The sequence below is a fragment of the Triturus cristatus genome, chromosome 11, assembly GCF_964204655.1.
Source record: "Triturus cristatus chromosome 11, aTriCri1.1, whole genome shotgun sequence".
Classification (NCBI taxonomy): domain Eukaryota; kingdom Metazoa; phylum Chordata; class Amphibia; order Caudata; family Salamandridae; genus Triturus; species Triturus cristatus.
In genome coordinates this window covers 936,884,036-936,892,637 of record NC_140594.1, presented here as the reverse complement: position 1 = coordinate 936,892,637, position 8,602 = coordinate 936,884,036, and the positions used below count along the sequence as shown (strand labels likewise).

Below are 8,602 nucleotides of genomic sequence, written 5' to 3'. Positions count from 1 at the left end.
TTCTCTGCAACATTGCTAGTTCCAGGATATAAAGCAGGCTTTAGTAGCGTTGGAGGCAGCCAGATTTTTATGAACTATCATGACCAACACAATGTGATCCATATTACTCTCATCTTGACAGAAATTATGTTCAGGCACAGTCTCCCACTATAAGGTAGTGAGGACATGCTGATGCTGTGAGCGTCTTTTTAATGCATAAAGGAATTATTGTGAGTTTTACTTGCCTTGCATATTGGTAAAATGATGCCGTATGCCGGAAGACTTCCTTTTTTTTTTTTTTCTTCAGTCTCGGCAATTCAGAGAAACTCGGTTGTGAAACACTGCCACCTCTGGTCATTCAGTATAATCTGCAGATGGAAAAGTCCACTGTTAGCACATTTTCTATAAGCAATACAAAAAAATCTTGATTTTTAGAAAGGGTAAACAGATCAATACTATGGAGTCTTTTATTGTGAAAATCAACAGCTCATTAGAAAATCAAATCTCAATTTTAGTTTTTAACCTCACATACTTCTCTGCAACATTGCTAGTTCCAGGATATAAAGCAGGCTTTAGTAGCGTTGGAGGCAGCCAGATTTTTATGAACTATCATGACCAACACAATGTGATCCATATTACTCTCATCTTGACAGAAATTATGTTCAGGCACAGTCTCCCACTATAAGGTAGTGAGGACATGCTGATGCTGTGAGCGTCTTTTTAATGCATAAAGGAATTATTGTGAGTTTTACTTGCCTTGCATATTGGTAAAATGATGGCGTATGCCGGAAGACTTCCTTTTTTTTTTTTGTTCTTCAGTCTCGGCAATTCAGAGAAACTCGGTTGTGAAACACTGCCACCTCTGGTCATTCAGTATAATCTGTAGATGGAAAAGTCCACTGTTAGCACATTTTCTATAAGCAATACAAAAAAATCTTGATTTTTAGAAAGGGTAAACAGATCAATACTATGGAGTCTTTTATTGTGAAAATCAAAAGCTCATTAGAAAATCAAATCTCAATTTTAGTTTTTAACCTCACATACTTCTCTGCAACATTGCTAGTTCCAGGATATAAAGCAGGGTTTAGTAGCGATGGAGGCAGCCAGGCTTTTATGAACTATCATGACCAACACAATGTGATCCATATTACTCTCATCTTGACAGAAATTATGTTCAGGCACAGTCTCCCACTATAAGGTAGTGAGGACATGCTGATGCTGTGAGCGTCTTTTTAATGCATAAAGGAATTATTGTGAGTTAAACTTGCCTTGTATATTGGTAAAATGATGGCGTATGCCGGAAGACTTCCTTTTTTTTTTTTGTTCTTCAGTCTCGGCAATTCAGAGAAACTCGGTTGTGAAACACTGCCACCTCTGGTCATTCAGTATAATCTGTAGATGGAAAAGTCCACTGTTAGCACATTTTCTATAAGCAATACAAAAAAAATCTTGATTTTTAGAAAGCGTAAACAGATCAATACTATGGAGTCTTTTATTGTGAAAATCAACAGCTCATTAGAAAATCAAATCTCAATTTTAGTTTTAAACCTCACATACTTCTCTGCAACATTGCTATCTCCAGGATATAAAGCAGGCTTTAGTAGCGTTGGAGGCAGCCAGGCTTTTATGAACTATCATGACCAACACAATGTGATCCATATTACTTTCATCTTGATAGAAATTATGTTCAGGCACAGTCTCCCACTGTAAGGTAGTGAGGACATGCTGATGCTGTGAGCGTCTTTTTAATGCATAAAGGAATTATTGTGAGTTTTACTTGCCTTATAAATTGGTAAAATGATCCCGTATGCCGGAAGACTTCCTTTTTTTTTTCTTCAGTCTCGGCAATTCAGAGAAACTCGGTTGTGAAACACTGCCACCTCTGGTCATTCAGTATAATCTGTAGATGGAAAAGTCCACTGTTAGCACATTTTCTATAAGCAATACAAAAAAATCTTGATTTTTAGAAAGGGTAAACAGATCAATACTATGGAGTCTTTTATTGTGAAAATCAAAAGCTCATTAGAAAATCAAATCTCAATTTTAGTTTTTAACCTCACATACTTCTCTGCAACATTGCTAGTTCCAGGATATAAAGCAGGGTTTAGTAGCGATGGAGGCAGCCAGGCTTTTATGAACTATCATGACCAACACAATGTGATCCATATTACTCTCATCTTGACAGAAATTATGTTCAGGCACAGTCTCCCACTATAAGTTAGTGAGGACATGCTGATGCTGTGAGCGTCTTTTTAATGCATAAAGGAATTATTGTGAGTTAAACTTGCCTTGTATATTGGTAAAATGATGCCGTATGCCGGAAGACTTCCTTTTTTTTTTTGTTCTTCAGTCTCGGCAATTCAGAGAAACTCGGTTGTGAAACACTGCCACCTCTGGTCATTCAGTATAATCTGTAGATGGAAAAGTCCACTGTTAGCACATTTTCTATAAGCAATACAAAAAAAATCTTGATTTTTAGAAAGGGTAAACAGATCAATACTATGGAGTCTTTTATTGTGAAAATCAAAAGCTCATTAGAAAATCAAATCTCAATTTTAGTTTTTAACCTCACATACTTCTCTGCAACATTGCTAGTTCCAGGATATAAAGCAGGGTTTAGTAGCGTTGGAGGCAGCCAGGCTTTTATGAACTATCATGACCAACACAATGTGATCCATATTACTCTCATCTTCACAGAAATTATGTTCAGGCACAGTCTCCCACTATAAGGTAGTGTGGACATGCTGATGCTGTGAGCGTCTTTTTAATGCATAAAGGAATTATTGTGAGTTTTACTTGCCTTATAAATTGGTAAAATGATCCCGTATGCCGGAAGACGTCCTTTTTTTTTTCTTCAGTCTCGGCAATTCAGAGAAACTCGGTTGTGAAACACTGCCACCTCTGGTCATTCAGTATAATCTGTAGATGGAAAAGTCCACTGTTAGCACATTTTCTATAAGCAATACAAAAAAATCTTGATTTTTAGAAAGGGTAAACAGATCAATACTATGGAGTCTTTTATTGTGAAAATCAAAAGCTCATTAGAAAATCAAATCTCAATTTTAGTTTTTAACCTCACATACTTCTCTGCAACATTGCTAGTTCCAGGATATAAAGCAGGGTTTAGTAGCGTTGGAGGCAGCCAGGCTTTTATGAACTATCATGACCAACACAATGTGATCCATATTACTCTCATCTTGACAGAAATTATGTTCAGGCACAGTCTCCCACTATAAGGTAGTGAGGACATGCTGATGCTGTGAGCGTCTTTTTAATGCATAAAGGAATTATTGTGAGTTAAACTTGCCTTGTATATTGGTAAAATGATGCCGTATGCCGGAAGACTTCCTTTTTTTTTTTTGTTCTTCAGTCTCGGCAATTCAGAGAAACTCGGTTGTGAAACACTGCCACCTCTGGTCATTCAGTATAATCTGTAGATGGAAAAGTCCACTGTTAGCACATTTTCTATAAGCAATACAAAAAAATCTTGATTTTTAGAAAGGGTAAACAGATCAATACTATGGAGTCTTTTATTGTGAAAATCAAAAGCTCATTAGAAAATCAAATCTCAATTTTAGTTTTTAACCTCACATACTTCTCTGCAACATTGCTAGTTCCAGGATATAAAGCAGGGTTTAGTAGCGTTGGAGGCAGCCAGGCTTTTATGAACTATCATGACCAACACAATGTGATCCATATTACTCTGATCTTGACAGAAATTATGTTCAGGCACAGTCTCCCACTATAAGGTAGTGAGAACATGCTGATGCTGTGAGCGTCTTTTTAATGCATAAAGGAATTATTGTGAGTTAAACTTGCCTTGTATATTGGTAAAATGATGGCGTATGCCGGAAGACTTCCTTTTTTTTTTGTTCTTCAGTCTCGGCAATTCAGAGAAACTCAGTTGTGAAACACTGCCACCTCTGGTCATTCAGTATAATCTGTAGATGGAAAAGTCCACTGTTAGCACATTTTCTATAAGCAATACAAAAAAAATCTTGATTTTTAGAAAGCGTAAACAGATCAATACTATGGAGCCTTTTATTGTGAAAATCAACAGCTAATTAGAAAATCAAATCTCAATTTTAGTTTTTAACCTCACATACTTCTCTGCAACATTGCTAGTTCCAGGATATAAAGCAGGCTTTAGTAGCGTTGGAGGCAGCCAGATTTTTATGAACTATCATGACCAACACAATGTGATCCATATTACTCTCATCTTGACAGAAATTATGTTCAGGCACAGTCTCCCACTATAAGGTAGTGAGGACATGCTGATGCTGTGAGCGTCTTTTTAATGCATAAAGGAATTATTGTGAGTTTTACTTGCCTTGCATATTGGTAAAATGATGCCGTATGCCGGAAGACTTCCTTTTTTTTTTTTTTCTTCAGTCTCGGCAATTCAGAGAAACTCGGTTGTGAAACACTGCCACCTCTGGTCATTCAGTATAATCTGCAGATGGAAAAGTCCACTGTTAGCACATTTTCTATAAGCAATACAAAAAAATCTTGATTTTTAGAAAGGGTAAACAGATCAATACTATGGAGTCTTTTATTGTGAAAATCAACAGCTCATTAGAAAATCAAATCTCAATTTTAGTTTTTAACCTCACATACTTCTCTGCAACATTGCTAGTTCCAGGATATAAAGCAGGCTTTAGTAGCGTTGGAGGCAGCCAGGCTTTTATGAACTATCATGACCAACACAATGTGATCCATATTACTCTCATCTTGACAGAAATTATGTTCAGGCACAGTCTCCCACTATAAGGTAGTGAGGACATGCTGATGCTGTGAGCGTCTTTTTAATGCATAAAGGAATTATTGTGAGTTTTACTTGCCTTGCATATTGGTAAAATGATGGCGTATGCCGGAAGACTTCCTTTTTTGTTCTTCAGTCTCGGCAATTCAGAGAAACTCGGTTGTGAAACACTGCCACCTCTGGTCATTCAGTATAATCTGTAGATGGAAAAGTCCACTGTTAGCACATTTTCTATAAGCAATACAAAAAAATCTTGATTTTTAGAAAGGGTAAACAGATCAATACTATGGAGTCTTTTATTGTGAAAATCAAAAGCTCATTAGAAAATCAAATCTCAATTTTAGTTTTTAACCTCACATACTTCTCTGCAACATTGCTAGTTCCAGGATATAAAGCAGGGTTTAGTAGCGTTGGAGGCAGCCAGGCTTTTATGAACTATCATGACCAACACAATGTGATCCATATTACTCTCATCTTGACAGAAATTATGTTCAGGCACAGTCTCCCACTATAAGGTAGTGAGGACATGCTGATGCTGTGAGCGTCTTTTTAATGCATAAAGGAATTATTGTGAGTTAAACTTGCCTTGTATATTGGTAAAATGATGCCGTATGCCGGAAGACTTCCTTTTTTTTTTTTGTTCTTCAGTCTCGGCAATTCAGAGAAACTCGGTTGTGAAACACTGCCACCTCTGGTCATTCAGTATAATCTGTAGATGGAAAAGTCCACTGTTAGCACATTTTCTATAAGCAATACAAAAAAATCTTGATTTTTAGAAAGGGTAAACAGATCAATACTATGGAGTCTTTTATTGTGAAAATCAACAGCTCATTAGAAAATCAAATCTCAATTTTAGTTTTAAACCTCACATACTTCTCTGCAACATTGCTAGTTCCAGGATATAAAGCAGGCTTTAGTAGCGTTGGAGGCAGCCAGACTTTTATGAACTATCATGACCAACACAATGTGATCCATATTACTCTCATCTTGACAGAAATTATGTTCAGGCACAGTCTCCCACTATAAGGTAGTGAGGACATGCTGATGCTGTGAGCGTCTTTTTAATGCATAAAGGAATTATTGTGAGTTTTACTTGCCTTGCATATTGGTAAAATGATGGCGTATGCCGGAAGACTTCCTTTTTTGTTCTTCAGTCTCGGCAATTCAGAGAAACTCGGTTGTGAAACACTGCCACCTCTGGTCATTCAGTATAATCTGTAGATGGAAAAGTCCACTGTTAGCACATTTTCTATAAGCAATACAAAAAAATCTTGATTTTTAGAAAGGGTAAACAGATCAATACTATGGAGTCTTTTATTGTGAAAATCAAAAGCTCATTAGAAAATCAAATCTCAATTTTAGTTTTTAACCTCACATACTTCTCTGCAACATTGCTAGTTCCAGGATATAAAGCAGGGTTTAGTAGCGATGGAGGCAGCCAGGCTTTTATGAACTATCATGACCAACACAATGTGATCCATATTACTCTCATCTTGACAGAAATTATGTTCAGGCACAGTCTCCCACTATAAGGTAGTGAGGACATGCTGATGCTGTGAGCGTCTTTTTAATGCATAAAGGAATTATTGTGAGTTAAACTTGCCTTGTATATTGGTAAAATGATGGCGTATGCCGGAAGACTTCCTTTTTTTTTTTTGTTCTTCAGTCTCGGCAATTCAGAGAAACTCGGTTGTGAAACACTGCCACCTCTGGTCATTCAGTATAATCTGTAGATGGAAAAGTCCACTGTTAGCACATTTTCTATAAGCAATACAAAAAAAATCTTGATTTTTAGAAAGCGTAAACAGATCAATACTATGGAGTCTTTTATTGTGAAAATCAACAGCTCATTAGAAAATCAAATCTCAATTTTAGTTTTAAACCTCACATACTTCTCTGCAACATTGCTATCTCCAGGATATAAAGCAGGCTTTAGTAGCGTTGGAGGCAGCCAGGCTTTTATGAACTATCATGACCAACACAATGTGATCCATATTACTTTCATCTTGATAGAAATTATGTTCAGGCACAGTCTCCCACTGTAAGGTAGTGAGGACATGCTGATGCTGTGAGCGTCTTTTTAATGCATAAAGGAATTATTGTGAGTTAAACTTGCCTTGTATATTGGTAAAATGATGCCGTATGCCGGAAGACTTCCTTTTTTTTTTTTGTTCTTCAGTCTCGGCAATTCAGAGAAACTCGGTTGTGAAACACTGCCACCTCTGGTCATTCAGTATAATCTGTAGATGGAAAAGTCCACTGTTAGCACATTTTCTATAAGCAATACAAAAAAATCTTGATTTTTAGAAAGGGTAAACAGATCAATACTATGGAGTCTTTTATTGTGAAAATCAACAGCTCATTAGAAAATCAAATCTCAATTTTAGTTTTAAACCTCACATACTTCTCTGCAACATTGCTAGCTCCAGGATATAAAGCAGGCTTTAGTAGCGTTGGAGGCAGCCAGGCTTTTATGAACTATCATGACCAACACAATGTGATCCATATTACTTTCATCTTGATAGAAATTATGTTCAGGCACAGTCTCCCACTGTAAGGTAGTGAGGACATGCTGATGCTGTGAGCGTCTTTTTAATGCATAAAGGAATTATTGTGAGTTTTACTTGCCTTATAAATTGGTAAAATGATGCCGTATGCCGGAAGACTTCCTTTTTTTTTTGTTCTTCAGTCTCGGCAATTCAGAGAAACTCGGTTGTGAAACACTGCCACCTCTGGTCATTCAGTATAATCTGTAGATGGAAAAGTCCACTGTTAGCACATTTTCTATAAGCAATACAAAAAAATCTTGATTTTTAGAAAGGGTAAACAGATCAATACTATGGAGTCTTTTATTGTGAAAATCAAAAGCTCATTAGAAAATCAAATCTCAATTTTAGTTTTTAACCTCACATACTTCTCTGCAACATTGCTAGTTCCAGGATATAAAGCAGGCTTTAGTAGCGTTGGAGGCAGCCAGGCTTTTATGAACTATCATGACCAACACAATGTGATCCATATTATTCTCATCTTGACAGAAATTATGTTCAGGCACAGTCTCCCACTATAAGGTAGTGAGGACATGCTGATGCTGTGAGCGTCTTTTTAATGCATAAAGGAATTATTGTGAGTTAAACTTGCCTTGCATATTGGTAAAATGATGCCGTATGCCGGAAGACTTCCTTTTTTTTTTTGTTCTTCAGTCTCGGCAATTCAGAGAAACTCGGTTGTGAAACACTGCCACCTCTGGTCATTCAGTATAATCTGCAGATGGAAAAGTCCACTGTTAGCACATTTTCTATAAGCAATACAAAAAAATCTTGATTTTTAGAAAGGGTAAACAGATCAATACTATGGAGTCTTTTATTGTGAAAATCAAAAGCTCATTAGAAAATCAAATCTCAATTTTAGTTTTTAACCTCACATACTTCTCTGCAACATTGCTAGTTCCAGGATATAAAGCAGGGTTTAGTAGCGATGGAGGCAGCCAGGCTTTTATGAACTATCATGACCAACACAATGTGATCCATATTACTCTCATCTTGACAGAAATTATGTTCAGGCACAGTCTCCCACTATAAGGTAGTAAGGACATGCTGATGCTGTGAGCGTCTTTTTAATGCATAAAGGAATTATTGTGAGTTTTACTTGCCTTGCATATTGGTAAAATGATGCCGTATGCCGGAAGACTTCCTTTTTTGTTCTTCAGTCTCGGCAATTCAGAGAAACTCGGTTGTGAAACACTGCCACCTCTGGTCATTCAGTATAATCTGTAGATGGAAAAGTCCACTGTTAGCACATTTTCTATAAGCATACAAAAAAATCTTGATTTTTAGAAAGGGTAAACAGATCAATACTATGGAG

At 36.7% G+C, this 8,602-nt stretch overlaps 1 long non-coding RNA gene across 1 annotated transcript; it reads right to left on the bottom strand.

Annotated features, from left to right (window-relative positions):
* Window positions 1-224: 224 nt before the first annotated feature.
* Window positions 225-7,974, bottom strand: LOC146785680 (uncharacterized). The gene is made up of 16 exons (XR_014970755.1): window positions 7,880-7,974; window positions 7,370-7,491; window positions 6,858-6,981; window positions 6,345-6,468; window positions 5,839-5,956; window positions 5,327-5,450; window positions 4,821-4,938; window positions 4,310-4,432; window positions 3,799-3,920; window positions 3,287-3,410; window positions 2,780-2,898; window positions 2,268-2,390; window positions 1,761-1,879; window positions 1,248-1,371; window positions 736-859; window positions 225-347 (listed from the first exon to the last, which is right to left on the bottom strand). It is a non-coding gene; the product is annotated as an uncharacterized LOC146785680 (long non-coding RNA).
* Window positions 7,975-8,602: the final 628 nt, after the last annotated feature.